General features: G+C 40.5%; 2 long non-coding RNA genes across 2 annotated transcripts; both read left to right on the forward strand.

The window, feature by feature from the left end:
- Window positions 1-2,812: 2,812 nt before the first annotated feature.
- LOC139837578 (uncharacterized) lies at window positions 2,813-5,530 on the forward strand. Its single transcript, XR_011754108.1, has 5 exons — window positions 2,813-3,123; window positions 3,212-3,308; window positions 3,474-3,550; window positions 4,433-4,508; window positions 4,675-5,530. It is a non-coding gene; the product is annotated as an uncharacterized lncRNA (long non-coding RNA).
- A 5,573-nt stretch (window positions 5,531-11,103) lies between these two features.
- LOC127342334 (uncharacterized) lies at window positions 11,104-13,908 on the forward strand. Its single transcript, XR_011754109.1, has 5 exons — window positions 11,104-11,500; window positions 11,589-11,685; window positions 11,851-11,927; window positions 12,811-12,886; window positions 13,053-13,908. It is a non-coding gene; the product is annotated as an uncharacterized lncRNA (long non-coding RNA).
- The last annotated feature ends 10,674 nt before the right edge of the window (window positions 13,909-24,582 follow it).

Consider the following 24,582-nt stretch of genomic DNA (forward strand, 5'->3'; position numbering starts at 1 on the left):
GGGAGTCGGAGATTCCTACTCCCTAAGTTGGTCTCTTTAATTCATCAGATAGAAAAATTTAAAAATAGAAAATGAGTAGGAATAGGAAAGGATGGTTGATACGTCTCCAACGTATCTATAATTTCTGATGTTCCATGCTAGTTTTATGACAATACCTACATGTTTTGCTCGCACTTTATAATGGTTTCATGCATTTTCCGGAACTAACCTATTAACAAGATGCCGAAGTGCCAGTTCCTGTTTTCTGTTATTTTTGGTTCCAGAAAGACTGTTCGGGCAATATTCTCGGAATTCGACGAAACAAAGACCAAATATCTTATTTTCCCCGGAAAGTTCCAGAACACCGAAGGAGAGTCGGAGGCGGGAAGCAGGGGGCCCACACCATATGGCGGCGCGGGTGGCCCCTGGCCGCACCAGCCTATGGGGAGGGGGCCCCGTGGCCCCTCCGACTCCGCCTCTTCGCCTATGAAGTCCCTTGCGACCTAAAAACGCGAGGCCAATTGACGAAACTCCAGAAAGACTCCAGGGGCGCCGCCGCCATCGCGAAACTCCAATTCGGGGGACATAATCGCTGTTCCGACACGCTGCCGGGACGGGTAAGTGCCCCCGGAAGCCATCTCCATCGACGCCACCGCCTCCATCATGCTCCGTGAGTAGTTCCCTGATACGTCTCCGACGTATCGATAATTTCTTATGTTCCATGCCACATTATTGATGATATCTACATGTTTTATGCACACTTTATGTCATAATTATGCGTTTTCTGGAACTAACCTATTGACGAGATGCCGAAGGGCCAGTTGCTATTTTCTGCTGTTTTTGGTTTCAGAAATCCTAGTAAGGAAATGTAACACCCCAACTTTTGCAACCTTGATTAATTGTCCTTAATGCAAAAATTAGGGGGAACAAAAACTTTTTCTAAAGACTAATTAGATGAATTGCCTTGGTCTGTTTGTTGTGATGAATTGCTTTGATCTGCTGCTAGATGAATTGTCTCGAATTGCTTGTTGAGTTTTGCCTTGAGTTACCTCAAAGAACAACACCCCTAGTGGTCAGACAAACAACTCACCTAATAAAACACATGAGTGACTTAGGTAAAATTGTTTTCCTTTTTACTACATCAAATTCTTCTTCTGATGGCAACATGAGTGTGTGCCATCTTGATTTTTCTCTTTGTGGTATAAGATAGCTCAATCGCCCTTAATTCAAAACTTGGGATCGTCTACCCCTAGTTACATCCCTCTCTTATACCCACTCATCCTTGTTGGTTTTGAGGCCATGTCGACCATCTGTGTTGACAGGCTTAAAATGTCCAGACTTTGGCAGTTAATTTCTAAGCACCCACAACTGTTATTGTTGACTTCAATGCATGGATCTCATCTATGCAACATCCTCTTCAACCTCCACGTCCTGCATGTCTCAGTCAATCCTTGCAACTCATATATTCAACTTGATCTGGTATCCTATCCCATGTTCCAGCACCAGATCACTTCTTCCTCTTTTTACCTCTTGTTTTTATTTTTATCCAAGTTTTATCTTCACAAAACCAAGAGTGGGAATGATGGGTACATTTTGTAGCCACCATCTACCCTTGAGAACACTTCTCCCTAAATTAGTTTTCTTTCTCAAAAACCCAATTGATTTTCCTTCTCTAGTTTTCATCACAAAACTACCTCTAGTTTTATAAATCTTTTCAAGATATTTCTGCAAAGAAAACAAGGAACTGAAATGGGTTTTGTTTTTCTTCCCATTTCTACCAAGTACTGATCTATAAAAAAACATTACTCTCTATTTGGCTTTCTTTTTAACAAAAAGCTTGTTATGGTACCTACACCATTTCTTGTTTTCCCTCTTGCTTATTTTTACATTTGAGAAAAACTCTACTTTACTGGGGAAAGTAAGTAGAATATTTTGAACTCCTATGTTCCAACTAGTTTTATCTCAACACTCTCAAATTTCATTCCACTTGAGTTCATTCCCAATTGTCCCTAGACAATTGAGGTGTTCAAAATACTTTTCAAATAAGTTCTATTTCAAATGACAACTCTTGCACATCTTGTGTACATCTCTGATCTACCCCACAATGTTCCTTCATCCTCCAATTCTTGATCAAATGGATGATCATTTGATACTTTCAAACCACTCCCAATTGACCTCTCATTTGTAGAGCAACTTATATTTCATCATACCCATCTCAATCATCTATTCTTTTCCATCACCACCTTGACCTCATGAATTTATGATTTGTGTCACCATATTCATCATTGTTACTGTATCATTATTTCCATCACTATCCTTCTAAACCTTAGGCTCTTTATCAATTTAAGAAACCTATTTTCTTTGCATAACACAAGTGGTGTCGTGTGTCTTGCATAGGCACTTGAGCACCATGTGTCTCAAATAGTTTGGAGTAGTCAAGTCTCAAAAACTTGTGGCGACCATCTCCAAAATAGCTTACACTTGAAAACTTGTACACCACCATCACCATCACACTCTTCCTACATCTCGAGTTCCTTTATACTTTCTTACACATCATCTAAGCCACCATCTTGGCAAGAAATAATGAGGCTCCACTATACTCAACATGCTTGTTGGAAACTCCCTTTGATGATTCATTTTAGAATGGCACATGAAGGAGCCGGCCATGACAAGAATTTCGGCCAGCCATTGTGCTTCTCACTTTCTTCCTCCACAAGCCTTTCCTCCCACCTAATCCAATCAATAAATGGGCAGCCACCCACCTTGGCCAATCAAAAAAAGGAGGCAGCCACCCCTCTCCCTCTATAAATTGGCCCTAGCCGGCCACCTCCTCCCCTTTGCTTCATTTCTTCTCACTCTCCACTCCCTCACACTCTCCTCCTGCCCTCCACCACGAAATGGTGCTGCCCCTTGCTCCCATGGCCGGCCATGGCCATGAAAACCAGCCAAGATGCAGCTCCCCTCCTTCCTCAAGCTTCCCCTCACCATGAGAGCTTCCCTCTCACTCTCTTCTCCCCTAATCTTTGATGAGTCCAGCTCACTTTCTCCTTTCTCCTCTCACTAGATTGGATCTTGATGCAGGTGCATGTTGGTCCAAGCATGGAGAAGGTTGAGCTATCCTCAGATCTGAAGTTCTTGAGCAAAGTTCGTCCAAAACCTTGCAGTAATTTCTGTATCTTGCTGTTTCAGATTCTGGTACGAACTTGTAAAATCCGCCAAATCTTGTGTGTAGATCCAAATCGAGTGATTCAAAGTTCTGCATATAGGTGTTGAAAAGATCTACAACTTGGCGTTGGTCTCATCCTCAAATTCATTACGGATTTTGCATGGTAAATAAAGTTCTGCAAACATGCAGAATCACTGTTTGTTAGATTTCTTCCGTTTTACAAAACCTTTTTGAGCAAACTCAACTATGGGTGAAAGCCCACTCCAGTGCCTTCATTTTGGCGTTGGTTTCACTTCAAATGCCTTCCTGAAATTGAAATGGTTCACAGATCAAGATCTGGTCAGATCTGAATTTGTCGAATTAAACCAGGAGCTTGGAAACGAATTTTTGAATGAAACCAACTGGGTAAGGACCACCTATTCAATATCTTTCAGATGCAGCTGACCTCATATTTTTATGATTTATGTACGATTTGTAGTGAATTAAACTTGTTCTGTGTGTTCTGCAGATATGGCTGTTAGCTTTTAATTCATCCAAAATCCATTTTTGAACCTAATTGAGTGATTCCAATTCTATAGGATTACTGAATGTTTTCTTAATCATCTCAAACAAGTTTCAAACCTTTATCTATTCTGCAACTCCATAGTTAAAGCAAATGGTGAAAACATACAGTAAAATTGTCAATCCATTTGTGAGAGTTTCAGAAACAATTTTAACCCAAATCCAATTGTGTATGCTTCTATGTTTAATTACCTTTCAAATGCCAGTGGCCTTATATTTTTAGGATTTTCTACGATTTATGGCTTACAGATCTTGTTTTCTGTACAGTCAGATTCAAAGAAATTCCTAAAATTGTAGGTTTAATATTTTTGGGTGATTCCAATTGGGTTAGTCTTGTATTAGTACAGGCCATCTAGGAAAAATTTTATTAGTCTCTGTTCATACATATTTGTTGCTGTTAGTAATGTTTATGTGTGACATGCATTGTTGAAGCAAAACCTTTCGGTTTATTTAAAACCCTTGACCAACTCTTTTTAGTAGAGGTGGGCAACCTTTGTTTTATGCTTGCAAAACAAAACCTTTGCAACCTAACATTAACTCTTTTGTTTGGCTTAAGTTTTCAAATGATGTGGTATATGGTTTGCTTCCTATTTTTGTATAGTGTTAAGTGAGCAAATTAAATTAGGAAAACTGATTTGTACTTTTCCAAAAATGTTTGAAAGTATGTTGTGCATGTTTGTGATGCCAAACTAATGCTCTTGTCCTCTTCATGATGTTATATACCAGGGGATAATTGGTTTATACCATGGTGATAACCGAGAGAGGCAATTGCTAAGTTGTGATGCACTCATACCTTTACTAGGTAAATAAATGGGGTTTTCTAAATTAAAACTCTTAAAGTTGTTTTGTGGTATCTACAGGTCATTAGTATGTTATACCTTGGCTGCTTGGTTAGTTGTTGATTGTTGAATGTTGTCTTGTTGAGGCAATGTGATTGTTTGTGTTCCTTTTATTTTTTCCGTCGATAGATACGAACAATTCCGGAGAAGAAGAAGAAGTGGAATCGGACGAGGATTTTATTTATATATGTTGTTGGGATTCTTATATGGATGGAGTTGAAGAAGTACAGGGACAAATAAGCCAAGGCAAGCCATCTTTTGATCTCTTGCTATTTATCCTTCTTGTTGTGCTCATTGCTCCATTATATACTTGGTTCCTTGTATCATGTGTGATTTTTGGTCCTCTACTCTATGCATACTTATTCCCAAAGTATGTTGAACCCCTTGTTGATGCTTTGCATACTTGCTCCCAAGTATGTTAACCCCCTTGTTGATGTTATGCATGCGTACCCTAAGCATGTATGCCCTCTTGACCATATCCATGTTGTCATCTTCTTAGTGGTATGATGATTAACATCATGACCCCTGTTTGAATCATCTTAATTATGTTGTCCCTATACATGCTTATCCTAAGTATGTATGATCCCCTTAACACCTCAATTATCATCCCCTTAGTGGTATGATGGCTAGCATCATGTCATTGAGACTCTTAGTTCCTTCATAAAACTATAGGTTGGGACCCCCCCTTGGAAAAATACCTTGTTGAAAAGAATTTTTGAAAACCTTGGGTGAGTTGGACTTACCCAAGCGTGTGTTTATGAAAGGAAAGGATCTTGGCAAAGATGGTTGGAAAGAAAATCTTGTTTTTGAAAACTTTGGCGCCTAAGTATTCACCCGTGACAATTAACCCGCGCAACCACATTACCCTGGGGTGGGACGGGGCTTAGCTCGTAGTTTGTTCTTCTTAACATGGGACACCGCACAACTATATAAGGGTAAGGTTACCCCTGAATCCGGATTGTCGTTGGTGGAGACAATAGTATAACGGGAGGCCTTCGGGGCTGACCCGTCCAGAAGACACTATGGGTCTCCTGGCTTGGCGGTGGAGCCACGCTCAAAGTGAGGTAAGCTGCCACGGTGCCGGGGAGGTACATACTCCATAGGGTAGGATCCCGTGCTAAGACGAATAGGCGAAAGGCTATGTCCGAGTTTTTGTCATGGCATAGTTGATATGCAGGGATGATGCCCACATGATAAACTCACGGATCTTGTGGGGAAAGTGTGCAAACTCTGCAGCATCAAATCTATTCGAATAGCCGTGTCCGCGGTCATGGACGGTTGAAATGGCTGTTGCTTAGCCTGATGAGTTTTGTTTGAGAAAGTGTTTACCAAAGGAAAAAGGAACTTGTTTTCGGAGTACTGGAAGGGTACTAGAATGGTTTGGTTGACCATATGGAGATGGTCGGAAAGGAAATAAACTGGGTTACTCCCTTCCTAGTGTTTTATGTTGTAGAACTCTTTTGAAGTATCTTCTTCAATAATGATATAGAGATGTCATAGGATCATCTTAGTGTCCCCTTCAACTGTGATGATGGGATGCTACATCCACAAGAGAAACTATTTCTCTTTCTCATGCTACATCCACAAGAGAAACTATTTCTCTTTCACATGCTATATCCACAAGAGAAACTATTCTTCCTCTCTTGTCTCTTTTAGTTAGCATTGTTAGCACCCTTCTTGATGGTTTGCGAGTACAATTCAAATGTACTCACGGCTTTGTCCCTGGCTATTTACTTGGCCAGACTTGGAGGAACACGATGGATGAAGAAGGAGTTGGCGATGTCTATGCGAGCTAGGAACGTCTTCCCAGTCAGCTGCCTGTAGGGTTATGGCAGATGACTTGGGTACTGCGCTGCTGAATTGATGATGCTACTCTGATGTTTTAGTTAGGCCCTTCGAGGCTATTATGTAAGTATTGGTCATGTGACCATGTTGTAATTTTCTTATTCCGCTTTGTAATGGATGGTGTAATTTGATATCAGTTCGGTTATGTGTTCACGGCGCACTGATCATGGGATCGTGAACTGTATACATAACAGGGAATTTCGGACAGCTAGTCCGGGGTCCCCACAGAGCTGGTATCAGAGCTATCCTGACTGTAGGAGACCTTAGTTAGCATGGACGTTAGTTAGGAAAACAAGTACTTGGGAAAAACTATTTACGAAACAAAATCTTTCTTTAGTCGGAAGTATAGCTTCTACTCCTCTTATTTATTCAAAGCTTCTAAATTCTTATCTCTCCGCTTTATAAAAAGGTTTGAAAATTCTTGCTCTACTGTCTCAACCACTTCAAACCTACATGTTGGACGATGTCCCCAACTCAGACCCGGAGACTCGAAGTCAAAGATGGATCAACCTTTTATGAAGTCTCACGTATCTCCAACGACAACTATTGAAGATTGGAGGCCGACTTAGTGTGCACATAAAAGAGATAATAAGATCATGTCTTTGGTTATCACCAAAGTCTGTCAAGGAGCTGACCTTCTTCCTCCGTGGACTTGCACTTTTTGCAGTCGTCAGGGATCAACTCCTCAGTTTCTTGACTAGTAACTTTTAGGCCAGGTATGAGAAGATCTCGACTTCGGGAGCACCTCGACAGCTACCTCTTCGAAGACCTCATGTTTCCGGGATACCGAGACTAGAAGTTCTACACAGTTTTCTCCTCTGCCTCGACATCAATGACTCAACGCCTAGCCCCTTCACCACCAACTGCGACAAGAATCCAAGTTGAAGCTGATGCCGACAATGTGAAGACATCAACATATGTGACCAGCCCCCAAACCAATAGGATGGATAGGGCAAACTCAATCGCTTTGATTGAGATAAACCCGCGCATTAGGAATTTATGGGTACTTAGAGTACCACGTCTGGTTTGATGATTGCTTGTAGTTCCCTAGTGTGCTGCCTTGAGTGTTTGTATCTGTTTGCTGTGTGCATGTATGTCTTGCTATTTAGACGTTCCCGCCCTTTTTAATTGTTTGAAATTTGTAAAACAGAAATTAAAAACAGAAATCTGCCAGTATACTGTTTTGCTAATAAAAATAGTTTGGTAGCTCCGATTGATGTGATTCAAATTGCACTAGAACCAGTATGAAATTATCTTTCCGATGCCACAGACCTTGTATTTTTAGGATTTTTGTGCGATTTTTAATAAATAAAACTTGATCACTGTTTCTGGTTAGTATTTTGAGTCTCAAAAATTGAAAAATAAATATTTTTGAATGATTCCAATTGTGTTGATCTTGTTTTGTTACTGTGCATCTAGGAAAAATACCAGTAGCCTCTGTTAGTGATATTTTGTCTCTGGTTATGGTTGTATGGGTGTCACATGCAATGATAGGATTAAAGTTTGCCTCGCCGATGTATTGCTAACTGCTAGTTAGTTGGGTAGATTAACGAAAGACTCTAACTCTAAACCCGTTAGCAGTTGTTTTTCAACCGTCAGGGAAACTAACTCAGACCCCTATCTACGCCGACTACTTTCAAGGTCATCTGAAGCATCTCTACTACGCCAACAAAGCAAAAGCCAATACCTTCAAGATCCGCTGAAGCATCTCCACTTCATCAAGAAAGCAGAAGCCCCTACCTTCAAGAGTGACTGTACCTCTACCAGAAGACATACTAATTTGGTCTAACCTTAGAGCATAACCGCACTAACCTCGAAGATATCTTCTTGAAACCACCCTCTAACACGCCGTCTAACAAGCCGAGAGGACAATAGCATCAAAGCCGAGCTACATCACATGGTTCATCTGGTCCTCATCAAGTGAAGACTCCGGAAGATACCTCAAGAACTAAAGACTAGGTGCAACTTACCGCTCACCAACTGCTGTAAGTCAGCACCAACCCGCAAGCTGAAGATTGTCTTCGACGACCTCTGTTGCTGTTTCATATGGATACCAACTAGGTGTTTCAGCAACTTACTAACTCGCCGAGCGTCCCATATGGCTCAGTTAACACCGTGAGTGCCTCTTGAAGTGGTGGTCTGCACGTCGCCCCCGAAGATTCTTCAATTGAACAAAGAAGATCAATGACTTCTTCAGAAGCCCCCGACAGGACCGCAAGGCAGACGCTCTGAGTTTTTCCAAAAACCCGATGAAAAATCTTAAGGGTGGAAGACTTCGTCTTCCACTAAAAGTTGGAGCTACCCCTCAAATTTTAAATCTTTCTAGAACAACGTTGGAAACGTGGGATTGCACTAGCTCCCCTCGAAGCCGTGGACTACACAACGCCCCCAGAAGATGTTCGACTCAAGACGAGAGATCAATGACTTCTCCCAAAAGCGCCTGACAAGACCCGTGGCTGAGGCTCTAAGTTTTCAGGAACCCCGCTGAACAACCTTAAGGGTGGAAGACTTCGTCTTCCACTAAAATCAAGCTAACTCTAAAAAGTTTTCAACCCTGCTCAAGCACCGTTGGGTGCACTCACTCTCCCACGGTCTTGAACCTCCGCCAGGATCGTGAAGAAACTACAGATCCAACACCTGCATGGAGTAGTTAACCCTTCACGAAGCTTTCCCTCGGAAGAAATCCATCATGTCTCCCAGAAGATGAAGCAACGACCTTCTCTACAACAGCACGCCGACAGAAGAACGGAGTCTAATTTTCATTAAACTTTACAACCCTTCTAGTTCTACCCTCAGTAATCTCGGGACGAGATTATTTTAAGGGTGGAAGATCTGTAACACCCCAACTTTTGCAACCTTGATTAATTGTCCTTAATGCAAAAATTAGGGGGAACAAAAACTTTTTCTAAAGACTAATTAGATGAATTGCCTTGGTCTGTTTGTTGTGATGAATTGCTTTGATCTGCTGCTAGATGAATTGTCTTGAATTGCTTGTTGAGTTTTGCCTTGAGTTACCTCAAAGAACAACACCTCTAGTGGTCAGACAAACAACTCACCTAATAAAACACATGAGTGACTTAGGTAAAATAATTTTCCTTTTTACTACATCAAATTCTTCTTCTGATGGCAACATGAGTGTGTGCCATCTTGATTTTTCTCTTTGTGGTATAAGATAGCTCAATCGCCCTTAATTCAAAACTTGGGATCGTCTACCCCTAGTTACATCCCTCTCTTATACCCACTCATCCTTGTTGGTTTTGAGGCCATGTCGACCATCTGTGTTGACAGGCTTAAAATGTCCAGACTTTGGCAGTTAATTTCTAAGCACCCACAACTGTTATTGTTGACTTCAATGCATGGATCTCATCTATGCAACATCCTCTTCAACCTCCACGTCCTGCATGTCTCAGTCAATCCTTGCAACTCATATATTCAACTTGATCTGGTATCCTATCCCATGTTCCAGCACCAGATCACTTCTTCCTCTTTTTACCTCTTGTTTTTATTTTTATCCAAGTTTTATCTTCACAAAACCAAGAGTGGGAATGATGGGTACATTTTGTAGCCACCATCTACCCTTGAGAACACTTCTCCCTAAATTAGTTTTCTTTCTCAAAAACCCAATTGATTTTCCTTCTCTAGTTTTCATCACAAAACTACCTCTAGTTTTATAAATCTTTTCAAGATATTTCTGCAAAGAAAACAAGGAACTGAAATGGGTTTTGTTTTTCTTCCCATTTCTACCAAGTACTGATCTATAAAAAAACATTACTCTCTATTTGGCTTTCTTTTTAACAAAAAGCTTGTTATGGTACCTACACCATTTCTTGTTTTCCCTCTTGCTTATTTTTACATTTGAGAAAAACTCTACTTTACTGGGGAAAGTAAGTAGAATATTTTGAACTCCTATGTTCCAACTAGTTTTATCTCAACACTCTCAAATTTCATTCCACTTGAGTTCATTCCCAATTGTCCCTAGACAATTGAGGTGTTCAAAATACTTTTCAAATAAGTTCTATTTCAAATGACAACTCTTGCACATCTTGTGTACATCTCTGATCTACCCCATAATGTTCCTTCATCCTCCAATTCTTGATCAAATGGATGATCATTTGATACTTTCAAACCACTCCCAATTGACCTCTCATTTGTAGAGCAACTTATATTTCATCATACCCATCTCAATCATCTATTCTTTTCCATCACCACCTTGACCTCATGAATTTATGATTTGTGTCACCATATTCATCATTGTTACTGTATCATTATTTCCATCACTATCCTTCTAAACCTTAGGCTCTTTATCAATTTAAGAAACCTATTTTCTTTGCATAACACAAGTGGTGTCGTGTGTCTTGCATAGACACTTGAGCACCATGTGTCTCAAATAGTTTGGAGTAGTCAAGTCTCAAAAACTTGTGGCGGCCATCTCCAAAATAGCTTACACTTGAAAACTTGTACACCACCATCACCATCACACTCTTCCTACATCTCAAGTTCCTTTATACTTCCTTACACATCATCTAAGCCACCATCTTGGCAAGAAATAATGAGGCTCCACTATACTCAACATGCTTGTTGGAAACTCCCTTTGATGATTCATTTTAGAGTGGCACATGAAGGAGCCGGCCATGACAAGAATTTCGGCCAGCCATTGTGCTTCTCACTTTCTTCCTCCACAAGCCTTTCCTCCCACCTAATCCAATCAATAAATGGGCAGCCACCCACCTTGGCCAATCAAAAAAAGGAGGCAGCCACCCCTCTCCCTCTATAAATTGGCCCTAGCCGGCCACCTCCTCCCCTTTGCTTCATTTCTTCTCACTCTCCACTCCCTCACACTCTCCTCCTGCCCTCCACCACGAAATGGTGCTGCCCCTTGCTCCCATGGCCGGCCATGGCCATGAAAACCAGCCAAGATGCAGCTCCCCTCCTTCCTCAAGCTTCCCCTCACCATGAGAGCTTCCCTCTCACTCTCTTCTCCCCTAATCTTTGATGAGTCCAGCTCACTTTCTCCTTTCTCCTCTCACTAGATTGGATCTTGATGCAGGTGCATGTTGGTCCAAGCATGGAGAAGGTTGAGCTATCCTCAGATCTGAAGTTCTTGAGCAAAGTTCGTCCAAAACCTTGCAGTAATTTCTGTATCTTGCTGTTTTAGATTCTGGTACGAACTTGTAAAATCCACCAAATCTTGTGTGCAGATCCAAATCGAATGATTCAAAGTTCTGCATATAGGTGTTGAAAATATCTACAACTTGGCGTTGGTCTCATCCTCAAATTCATTACGGATTTTGCATGGTAAATAAAGTTCTGAAAACATGCAGAATCACTGTTTGTTAGATTTCTTCCGTTTTACAAAACCTTTTTGAGCAAACTCAACTATGGATGAAAGCCCACTCCAGTGCCTTCATTTTGGAGTTGGTTTCACTTCAAATGACTTCCTGAAATTGAAATGGTTCACAGATCAAGATCTGGTCAGATCTGACTTTGTCGAATTAAACCAGGAGCTTGGAAACGAATTTTTGAATGAAACCAACTGGGTAAGGACCACCTATTCAATATCTTTCAGATGCAGCTGACATCATATTTTTATGATTTATGTACGATTTGTGGTGAATTAAACTTGTTCTGTGTGTTCTGCAGACATGGCTGTTAGCTTTTAATTCATCCAAAATCCATTTTTGAACCTAATTGAGTGATTCCAATTCTATAGGATTACTGAATGTTTTCTTAATCATCTCAAACAAGTTTCAAACCTTTATCTGTTCTGCAACTCCATAGTTAAAGCAAATGGTGAAAACATGCAGTAAAATTGTCAATCCATTTGTGAGAGTTTCAGAAACAATTTTAACCCAAATCCAATTGTGTATGCTTCTATGTTTAATTACCTTTCAAATGCCAGTGGCCTCATATTTTTAGGATTTTTCTACGATTTATGGCTTACAGATCTTGTTTTCTGTACAGTCAGATTCAAAGAAATTCCTAAAATTGTAGGTTTAATATTTTTGGGTGATTCCAATTGGGTTAGTCTTGTATTAGTACAGGCCATCTAGGAAATTTTTTATTAGTCTCTGTTCATACATATTTGTTGCTGTTAGTAATGTTTATGTGTGACATGCATTGTTGAAGCAAAACCTTTCGGTTTATTTAAAACCCTTGACCAACTCTTTTTAGTAGAGGTGGGCAACCTTTGTTTTATGCTTGCAAAACAAAACCTTTGCAACCTAACATTAACTCTTTTGTTTGGCTTAAGTTTTCAAATGATGTGGTATATGGTTTGCTTCCTATTTTTGTATAGTGTTAAGTGAGCAAATTAAATTAGGAAAACTGATTTGTACTTTTCCAAAAATGTTTGAAAGTATGTTGTGCATGTTTGTGATGCCAAACTAATGCTCTTGTCCTCTTCATGATGTTATATACCAGGGGATAATTGGTTTATACCATGGTGATAACCGAGAGAGGCAATTGCTAAGTTGTGATGCACTCATACCTTTACTAGGTAAATAAATGGGGTTTTCTAAATTAAAACTCTTAAAGTTGTTTTGTGGTATCTACAGGTCATTAGTATGTTATACCTTGGCTGCTTGGTTAGTTGTTGATTGTTGAATGTTGTCTTGTTGAGGCAATGTGATTGTTTGTGTTCCTTTTATTTTTTCCGTCGATAGATACGAACAATTCCGGAGAAGAAGAAGAAGTGGAATCGGACGAGGATTTTATTTATATATGTTGTTGGGATTCTTATATGGATGGAGTTGAAGAAGTACAGGGACAAATAAGCCAAGGCAAGCCATCTTTTGATCTCTTGCTATTTATCCTTCTTGTTGTGCTCATTGCTCCATTATATACTTGGTTCCTTGTATCATGTGTGATTTTTGGTCCTCTACTCTATGCATACTTATTCCCAAAGTATGTTGAACCCCTTGTTGATGCTTTGCATACTTGCTCCCAAGTATGTTAACCCCCTTGTTGATGTTATGCATGCGTACCCTAAGCATGTATGCCCTCTTGACCATATCCATGTTGTCATCTTCTTAGTGGTATGATGATTAACATCATGACCCCTGTTTGAATCATCTTAATTATGTTGTCCCTATACATGCTTATCCTAAGTATGTATGATCCCCTTAACACCTCAATTATCATCCCCTTAGTGGTATGATGGCTAGCATCATGTCATTGAGACTCTTAGTTCCTTCATAAAACTATAGGTTGGGACCCCCCCTTGGAAAAATACCTTGTTGAAAAGAATTTTTGAAAACCTTGGGTGAGTTGGACTTACCCAAGCGTGTGTTTATGAAAGGAAAGGATCTTGGCAAAGATGGTTGGAAAGAAAATCTTGTTTTTGAAAACTTTGGCGCCTAAGTATTCACCCGTGACAATTAACCCGCGCAACCACATTACCCTGGGGTGGGACGGGGCTTAGCTCGTAGTTTGTTCTTCTTAACATGGGACACCGCACAACTATATAAGGGTAAGGTTACCCCTGAATCCGGATTGTCGTTGGTGGAGACAATAGTATAACGGGAGGCCTTCGGGGCTGACCCGTCCAGAAGACACTATGGGTCTCCTGGCTTGGCGGTGGAGCCACGCTCAAAGTGAGGTAAGCTGCCACGGTGCCGGGGAGGTACATACTCCATAGGGTAGGATCCCGTGCTAAGACGAATAGGCGAAAGGCTATGTCCGAGTTTTTTTTCATGGCATAGTTGATATGCAGGGATGATGCCCACATGATAAACTCACGGATCTTGTGGGGAAAGTGTGCAAACTCTGCAGAGTCAAATCTATTCGAATAGCCGTGTCGGCGGTCATGGACGGTTGAAATGGCTGTTGCTTAGCCTGATGAGTTTTGTTTGAGAAAGTGTTTACCAAAGGAAAAAGGAACTTGTTTTCGGAGTACCGGAAGGGTACTAGAATGGTTTGGTTGACCATATGGAGATGGTCGGAAAGGAAATAAACTGGGTTACTCCCTTCCTAGTGTTTTATGTTGTAGAACTCTTTTGAAGTATCTTCTTCAATAATGATATAGAGATGTCATAGGATCATCTTAGTGTCCCCTTCAACTGTGATGATGGGATGCTACATCCACAAGAGAAACTATTTCTCTTTCTCATGCTACATCCACAAGAGAAACTATTTCTCTTTCACATGCTATATCCACAAGAGAAACTATTCTTCCTCTCTTGTCTCTTTTAGTTAGCATTGTTAGCACCCTTCTTGATGGTTTGCGAGTACAATTCAAATGTACTCACGGCTTTGTCCCTGGCTATTTACTTGGCCAGACTTGGAGGAACACGACGGATGAAGAAGGAGTTGGCGATGTCTATGCGAGCTAGGAACGTCTTCCCAGTCAGCTGCCTGTAGGGTTATGGCAGATGACTTGGGTACTGCGCTGCTGAATTGATGATGCTACTCTGATGTTTTAGTTAGGCCCTTCGAGGCTATTATGTAAGTATTGGTCATGTGACCATGTTGTAATTTTCTTATTCCGCTTTGTAATGGATGGTGTAATTTGATATCAGTTCGGTTATGTGTTCACGGCGCACTGATCATGGGATCGTGAACTGTATACATAACAGGGAATTTCGGACAGCTAGTCCGGGGTCCCCACAGGAAATATTCTCGGAATCGGACGAAATCAACGCAGAAGATCTTAGAATCCCCGGAAGCATCCAGAACACCCGAGAGTCGCCAGAGGGGGGCCACAGGGGCCCCAGATGATAGGCCGGCGCGGCCCACCCCCTGGCCGCGTGGCCCTATGGTGTCGTCGCCCCGTTGACCTTCTGACGCTGCCTCTTCGCCTATTTAAGCCCCCTCGACCTAAAACCTCGAGACGGAAAAGCCACGGTACGAGAAACCTTCCAGAGCCGCCGCCATCGCGAAGCCAAGATCTGGGGGACAGGAGTCTCTGTTCCGGCACGCCGCCGGGACGGGGAAGTGCCCCCGGAAGGCTTCTCCATCGACATCACCGCCATCTTCATCAACGCTGCTGTCTCCCATGAGGAGGGAGTAGTTCTCCATCAAGGCTCGGGGCTGTACCGGTAGCTATGTGGTTAATCTCTCTCCTATGTACTTCAATACAATAATCTCATGAGCTGCCTTACATGATTGAGATTCATATGATGATGCTTGTAATCTAGATGTCATTATGCTAGTCAAGTGGATTTTACTTATGTGATCTCCGGAGACTCCTTGTCCCACGTGTGTAAAGGTGACAGTGTGTGCACCGTGTGGGTCTCTTAGGCTATATTTCACAGAATACTTATTCACTGTTATGGATGGCATAGTGAAGTGCTTATTTATATCTCTTTATGATTGCAATGTGTTTTGTATCACAATTTATCTATGTGCTACTCTAGTGATGTTATTAAAGTAGTTTTATTCCTCCTGCACGGTGTAATGGTGACAGTGTGTGCATCCGTGTTAGTACTTGGCGTAGGCTATGATTATGATCTCTTGTAGATTATGAAGTTAACTATTGCTATGATGATATTGATGTGATCTATTCCTCCTACATAGTGTGAAGGTGACAGTGTGCATGCTATGTTAGTACTTGGTTTAGTCGTGTTGATCTTTCATGCACTCTAAGGTTATTTAAATATGACCATTGAATTGTGGAGGTTGTTAACTCCGGCATTGAGGGTTCGTGTAATCCTACGCAATGGTGTTCATCATCCAACAAGAGTGTAGAGTATGCATTTATTTATTCTGTTATGTGATCAATGTTGAGAGTGTCCACTAGTGAAAGTATGATCCCTAGGCCTTGTTCCTAAATACTGCTATCGCTGCTTGTTTACTGTTTTTGCTAACGTTACTCTTTCTTTGCGTTACTACTGCTTGTTTACTGTCCTGGGGCAAAGCATTTTTCTGGTGCCGTTGCTACTGCTCATATATATTCATACCACCTGTATTTCACTATCTCTTCGCCGAACTAGTGCACCTATTAGATGGGTTGGGGACACAAGAGACTTCTTGCTTTGTGGTTGCAGGGTTGCATGAGAGGGATATCTTTGACCTCTTCCTCCCTGAGTTCGATAAACCTTGGGTGATCCACTTAAGGGAAAACTTGCTGCTGTTCTACAAACCTCTGCTCTTGGAGGCCCAACACTGTCTACAGGAAAAGGAGGGGGGCGTAGACATCATTCCCCCATGGACTACGGGTTCTAGCAGTAGCTAGTTGGTACTCTCTCTCTCCCATGTACTTCAATACAATAATCTCATGAGCTGCCTTACATGATTGAGATTCATCTGATGTAATCGGTGTTGTGTTTGTTGGGATCCGATGGATGATACATTATGATTAGTCTATCTATAAAGTTTGTGAAGTTATTGTTGCTGCAATCTTGTTGTGTTTAATGCTTGTCACTAGTGCACGAGTGGCATGATCTTAGATTTAAGCTCTATACTTATTGCTTAGATTGTATCTACAAGTTGTTTGCACATATTGCTGTCCGAAACCCGAGGCCCCAAAGTGACAGAAATTGGGACAACCGGAGGGGAAGGCTGTGATATGAGGATAACATGTTTTCACCAAGTGTTAATGCTTTGCTCCGGTGCTCTATTAAAAGGAGTACCTTAATTGCCAGTAGATTCCCTTGAGGCCCGGTGCTCTATTAAAAGGAGTACCTTAATTGCCAGTAGATTCACCAAGTGTTAATGCTGTGACATCAGGCACAAACAAAGCATTATCATAAGATTTATCAAAGTAGCATTGATTATCATAAATAACAGTAGCATAATTATTCTCACAAGTATTACTCATAGGTACTATTTCAAGAGAATCCACAGGAACATAACATTCAACCTCTTTCGGTAAGCATGGAGGACAATCAAATAGTGTAAGAGATAAAGAGTTACTCTCATTAGAAGGTTGGCATGGGTAGCTAATCCATTCTTCCTCATTCTGTTCATCACTCTCCTCTTCTTTTTCATCCAATGAGCTTTCAGGTTCATCAATTTCCTCCTCTTTTTCATCCGATGAGCTTTTAGGTTCATCAATTTCTTCTTCCACAGGTTCCTGCAAATTGTGAGTGCATTCTTGTGCATTAATGAGTCTCTCTTTATAGTCAATGATATAAGGATTATCACTGTAACTTTCATTGCAAAAATTAAAGATAGAAGAGACATAATCTTTAAGGTCCTTACAAACAACACAAGTTTCATAATTCTTAACCATGAAGGATTCTATCTCAGAGGCTCCCATAAATATGACAAATTGTTCTACCTCTTCGAACCCAAAATGAATATAGCTATTCCGATTATAGTTCTTAATTAAAAATTCCTCACTAAAGCCACATTGAAATTTAAGATGTTTAGTATCCTGTTGAGAGCAACAGTTTATATCATGGCGTTTAAGCAAGATTTTAGCAATTGTTTTCAATTTTTCTATCACAGCTTTCATAACTTCACCAGCTCTTGATTTTCTATAATTATTATATAATTCTATAAGCTCCAAGTAGGATGTTGGTTCTCCCATAACAGCAGTTTTTAATTTTCAGGTTTTTCTAATTTTTATGGATTTTTGGATATATGAGGAAAATAAAACAAGACAAAAAGAAACTAAGCAAAAGTAAACTAAGCAAAATAATACTAAACAGAAATAAACTAAGCACAAATAAACTAGACAAAAGTAAACTAAGCAAAACAAAATAAAATAAAACAGAGAGAGAGGTAGAGTGTACTCCTGTGTGAACTTATGAGTAGAGCTATGCCTCCCCGGCAACGGCGCCAGAAAACAGTCTTGATAACCCACAAGTATAGGGGATCGCGGCAGTCTTCGAGGGAAGTAAAACCCAAATTTATTGATTCGACACAAGGGGAGGTAAAGAATACTTATAAGCCTTAACAACTGAGTTGTCAATTCAGCTGCACCTGGAAAAGCACTAGTAACAGGGGTGATGTGAAAGCAGTAGTAATATGAGAGCAATAGTAACAGTAACAAAGCAGCAGTAACACAGGAGCAATGGCACCAGAAAATAGTTGATACTACTTCCAATGATATATAGAACGAGTTTATGATGATGAGAGATGGACCGGGGTTCCCAGCGATCTACACTAGTGGTAACTCTCCAATAACAAGTAACAAGTGTTGGGTGAACAAATTACAGTTGGGCAATTGATAGGATTGATAAAGCATTAAGAAAGAACATCAATTCATTAATCATGTAGGCATGTTTTCCATATATAGTCGTACGTGCTCGCAATGAGAAACTTGCACAACATCTTTTGTCCTACCAGCCAGTGGCAGCCGGGCCTCAAGGGAATCTACTGGATATTAAGGTACTCCTTTTAATAGAGCACCGGAGCAAAGCGTTAACACTTGGTGAAAACATGTTATCCTCACATCACCGCCATCCCCTCCGGTTGTCCCGATTTCTGCCACTTCGGGGCCTTTGGTTCCGGACAGCGACATGTGCATACAACTTGTAGATACAATCTAAGCAATAAGTATAGAGCTTAAATCTAAGATCATGCCACTCGGGCCCTAGTGACAAGCATTACGCATAACAAGATTGCAGCAACAATAACTTCACAAACTTTATAGATAGACTAATCATAATGTATCATCCATCGGATCCCAACAAACACAACACCGATTACATCAGATGGATCTCAATCATGTAAGGCAGCTCATGAGATCATTGTATTGAAGTACATGGAATAGAGAGTACCAACTAGCTACTGCTAGAACCCGTAGTCCATGGGGGAACTACTCACGGAGCATGATGGAGGCGGTGGCGTCGATGGAGATGGCTCCCGGGGGCACTTCCCCGTCCCGGCAGGGTGCCGGAACAGACACTTCTGTCCCCCGAATCGGAGTTTCGCGATGGCGGCGGCGCCCCTGGAGTCTTTCTGGAGTTTCGTCAAAAAGGTATCGAGTTTTTAGGTCAAAAGGGGTTAAATAGGCGAAGAGGCGGCGCAAGGGGGAGCCTGGGGGCTCCTCACAATAGGCTGGCGCGGCCAGGCCTGGGGCCGCGCCGCCTTATTGTCTGGTGGCCCTCTGGCCCTCCTCCGACTCCCCTTCGGTGTTCTGGAGCCTTCCGGGAAAAATAAGATCTTTGGCGTTGATTTCGTCCAATTCCGAGAATATTGCCCGAACAGCCTTTCTGGAACCAAAAACAGCAGAAAACAGGAACTGGCACTGTGGCATCTTGTTAATAGGTTAGTTCTGGAAAACGCATAAAAACATTATAAAGTGCAAGCAAAACACGTAAGTATTGTCATAAAACAAGCATGGAACATCAGAAATTATGGATACGTTGGAGACGTATCAGCATCCCCAAGCTTAGTTCCTACTCGTCCTCGAGTAGGTAAACGATAAAAAGAATAATTTCTGTACTGACATGCTACTTACATAACCTTGATCATACTATTACGAAGCATATGAAATGAATGAAGTGACTCAAGGCAATAATCTATAGTTGCTAACAAATAGATAACATATAGCAAAACTTTTCATGAAGAGTACTTTCAAGACAAGCATCAAAAGTCTTGCACAAGAGTTAACTCATAAAGCAATAGATTCAAAGTAAAAGCATCGAAACAACACAAAGGAAGATATAAGTTTCAGCAGTTGCTTTCAACTTTCAACATGCATATCTCATGGATAATTGTCAATACAGAGTAATATGATGAATGCAAATAAGCAAGTATGTAAGAATCAATGCACAGTTGACACAAGTGTTTGCTTCTAAGGTGGAAGGAAGTAGGTAAACTGACTCAACATAAAAGTAAAAGAATGGCCCTTCGCAGAGGGAAGCAGGGATTGCTATATTTGTGCTAGAGCTTTGGTTTTGAAAACATAAAGAGAGCATCAAAAGTAAAATTTTGAGAGGTGTTTGTTGTTGTCAACGAATGGTAGTGGGCACTCTAACCCCCTTGCCAGACAAACCTTCAAAGAGCGGCTCCCATGAATTATTTTTATTTTTGTGTGGCACTCCTTCCAACCTTTCCTTCACAAACCATGGCTAACCGAATCCTCGGGTGCCTGCCAACAATCTCATACCATGAAGGAGTGCCTTTTATTTTAGTTTTATTATGATGACACTCCTCCCCACCTTTGCTTTCTCAAGCCATGGCTAACCGAATCCTTCGGGTGCCGTCCAACAATCACATACCATGGAGGAGTGTCTATTTAGGTTAATTAATTTGGGACTGGGAATCCCATTGCCAGCTCTTTTTGCAAAATTATTGGATAAGAGGATGAAGCCACTAGTCCATTGGTGAAAGTTGCCCAACAAGATTGAAAGATAAACACCACATACTTCCTCATGAGCTATAAAACATTGACACAAATCAGAGGTGATAAATTTTGAATTGTTTAAAGGTAGCACTCAAGCAATTTACTTTGGAATGGCAGGAAATACCACATAGTAGGTAGGTATGGTGGACACAAATGGCATAGTTTTTGGCTCAAGGATTTGGATGCACGAGAAGCATTCCCTCTCAGTACAAGGCTTAGGCTAGCAAGGTTGTTTGAAGCAAACACAAGTATGAACCAGTACAGCAAAACTTACATAAGAACATATTGCAAGCATTATAATAATCTACACTGTCTTCCTTGTTGCTCAAACACTTTTACCAGAAAATATCTAGACCTTAAGAGAGACCAATCATGCAAACCAATTTTAACAAGCTCTACAGTAGTTCTCCACTAATAGGTTTAAACTACATGAAAAAACTTAATCATGATCTACTTGAGAGCTCAAAACAATTGCCAAGTGTCAAATTATCCAAGACATTATGAGGCATTTTCTGTTTCCAACCAAATAATAATAAGTATTGTAGCTTCCAACTTTTACCATTGAACATTAAAAGTAAAACGAAGAACAAGTGTTCATATGAAAAAGCGGAGCGTGTCTCTCTCCCAAACAAGGATTGCTAGGATCCGATCTTATTCAAACAAAAACAAAAGAAAATAAAAGCACACAGACGCTCCAAGTAAAGCACATATGATGTGACCGAATAAAAATATAGTTTCAATAGAGGAAACCTGATAAGTTGATGAAGAAGGGGATGCCTTGGGCATCCCAAAGCTTAGACGCTTGAGTCTTCTTAAAATATGCAGGGATGAACCATGGGGGCATCCCCAAGCTTAGACTTTTCACTCTTCTTGATCATATATCATCCTCCTCTCTTGACCCTTGAAAACTTCCTTCACACCAAACTTCTCATAAACTTCATTAGAGGGGTTAGTACTCAAAAAATTTGAATCCACCTTGGTCCTGTAGTGACACATTGCAAGAACTCAATAAAACATTAGCTACAGCTCTCCACGTCTAGAAAGCCTTGCTTAAAGTCCACAAGAGACAATGCAAAAAACAGAGACAGAATCTGCCAAAACAGAACAGCCAGTAAAGACGAATTTTAAAGAGGTACTTCCGTTGCTCAAATCAGAAAACTCAAAACTAATGAAAGTTGCATACATATCTGAGGAATACGCACGTAAATTGGCAGATTTTTCTGAGTTACCTACAGAGAATCATACCCAGATTCGTGACAGATAGAAATCTGTTTCTGCGTAGAAATCCAAATCTAGTATCAACCTTCGATTAGAGGCTTCACTTGGCACAACATTGCAATAAAATAAAGATAAGGAGATGTTGCTACAGTAGTAACAACTTCCAAGACACAACAAAACAGTAGCAAAATAAACACATGGGTTATCTCCCAAGAAGTTCTTTCTTTATAGCCACTAGATGACCGGTTGCGCTATCGCGCAAATGGCAGAATCAATACACGAGAGAAATGCCTAAATCGGTGCAATCGAAAACGTATTAATAATATGCTAATGGGTGACTAATACATAGGATAATCCGTTGTGCCCCAGCCCAACAAAGACCGAACCGGAGCCTGAATTGAAGTCATGCCTTACCAGTAAGTGAAATCACGGTGATAATCAGCAAGAAATAAAACGCAAATGAATCAACACTAAATAGACAACTGATACTTTGGTTGCACACGAAGTTGATCACAAAATCACCAATAGCAGTACACTGTCATACAACACAGATGATAGAATCAAAAAGTCGCAGCATAGTAAATAGCCCATGTTGCAATAATATGTTTAGTTCTACTCTGATGCTGTCTAAGCTATAAAATACATATAAATAAGGCAAAGTGGTTAAACAGAAAATTAGGATTTGGCATTCTAACTCCAAACCGTCAAGATCTCCGGTAAGGTAGCCCCGTTCCGAACTGTTCTCTCACCAACTGTCAGGCTGCTACAAAATTAGAGCAGAGCAGCAGACCCGTGGCCTATGGTTTGCTCGGAGAAGATGGACCGCCAAAACTGCAAAAGAAAAAGTAGAAGCATTATTGGTTGCCAACAGCTCTGTATAGAGAAGATAGCGCCATATATATTTTTTTTGCCTTAGCCAAAAGCTAACACCGTAATATTATTTTCTATATGTTAGTATATCTAATTCCAAAACTTGGCTTTTCAGTTATCAGATACTCACATTTACATTTTGTTTTTTCAGGTTTATCTAATTTTCAACTGTACCTGTGCTCTAACCAATTTTACTCTTTTGAGACTTACTATTGATCTATTCTAGAACACTCAAATTCAGAATATTGTTGGCTCTTGCGATATCAAATTTCTCATTAGAATGGAGGACCTTGCATAATCTCATGGTGCACAAGAAGTTGAACCTAGGCACAAGACAGCGATTTCACAATGTCGGCCCTTGCGACAACCAGTAGGACCTCAAAGATGAAGAGGTAAATTACCTTTGGTAGGTACTAATTGGCTACAACTGCCATACATACTACAGGTAAATACACCCGAACCGACAGTATGCGGCTCCCAGAGGCAGCTGGTACACACAAAAATGGCCAGCATAATTAGAATCAATTAACGGTGGCTAAAACAAGCCGAGTATACCAGTGAAAAAAAAACAAAAAAAAGGAGAATTAGGAATAAAGACATACAAAAGGAAGAGAATTCTCCATATGAATATACTTGCATCGCCCTGTAATCAGAGGGTGAGTTCAACTTACACGTGCATATTACTATTAGCTACAGAGGGTGAGTTGTATATAACTAAAGATTAAACCCAATTTGTTATTGAAACATAAATGAAAATATCATTGTTTACTTAGAATACTTACACAACCATGCGTAATTTACGAGCGCATGATGCAGCGAAACTCACCGTGAGATAATTTGACGCACTTCAGCTGCAGCCAGAGACGAGCTTTAAAGCTTCCAATGCACACGCAGCAGAAATAATTGCATGGCTGGGATGATATTCTTTACAACACCCTGTAATCAGGAATGCACATGTCATGCACTCATGCCCTCTTAAATTACACGCCACACATGATAAATGGGTGGCATGTTAAGATGGAGGGACACTATTTGACTCCATTTAAAAATTCAAATCAACCGGTTAAAAGGCCAAAGATGGTGCAAGTCACTGTATAACATCATTTCTTTAAATAATAGATCCATAGAGCAGAGAGCAAATCCAGAAAGCAACTCCTAAGAAAGGCCAATATGCCATACACTCGTATATTTGCAAAACCTAGAGTAAAAGAAATAACCATCATGCATTGTATGTTTAGATAAACCTACTTAAGGCCAATATGCTTTGCTATTGCTTTGCAGTCCAATGGTAGACAGACTGCAATTAATGAAAAATGGTAGCTAATAATCATTTCATACTGCATAGGGTGTGTACAAAACAATAATTTTTTATAAAGCAGGCAAAGAAATAACCTGTGAGCAAGTTTACAGATCATGGAGCGAAAACAAATATTTAATGTGCCAAAGAAGTATCAGATCTAATCACCATAATGTTACTGGCCAAAAAAAAAAAACTGTGAGAAAATCAGCCTCCTGTGTGTTTTATTTTACAACAATCTATCTTCAAAAAATATGATTACCAACAATACTAAACGCTTGGTTATATTTTAGGCATATTAACAAGAAAGGGGTGTATAAAAGGGATGAGCATTTTCTTGCCGCCAAAAATTATATATGTTGTTTTTTTAGTCTCACCTGTAGTAAAGGTACTTCCTCAACTGGAAGTTCAACACCCAAATCTCCATGAGCCACCATTTCCTATAAACATTTCAAGAAGCTCCGCTGAGAACAATTTCTTGAATGCAATTTTCATGACACAAGCGATCTAAGGAAATTTAAATGTGGGAGGGAGAACGAATAATATAAGCAATGTTCAGGGCCTTACCCCA

The sequence above is a fragment of the Lolium perenne genome, chromosome 3 (genome assembly GCF_019359855.2).
Source record: "Lolium perenne isolate Kyuss_39 chromosome 3, Kyuss_2.0, whole genome shotgun sequence".
Classification (NCBI taxonomy): domain Eukaryota; kingdom Viridiplantae; phylum Streptophyta; class Magnoliopsida; order Poales; family Poaceae; genus Lolium; species Lolium perenne.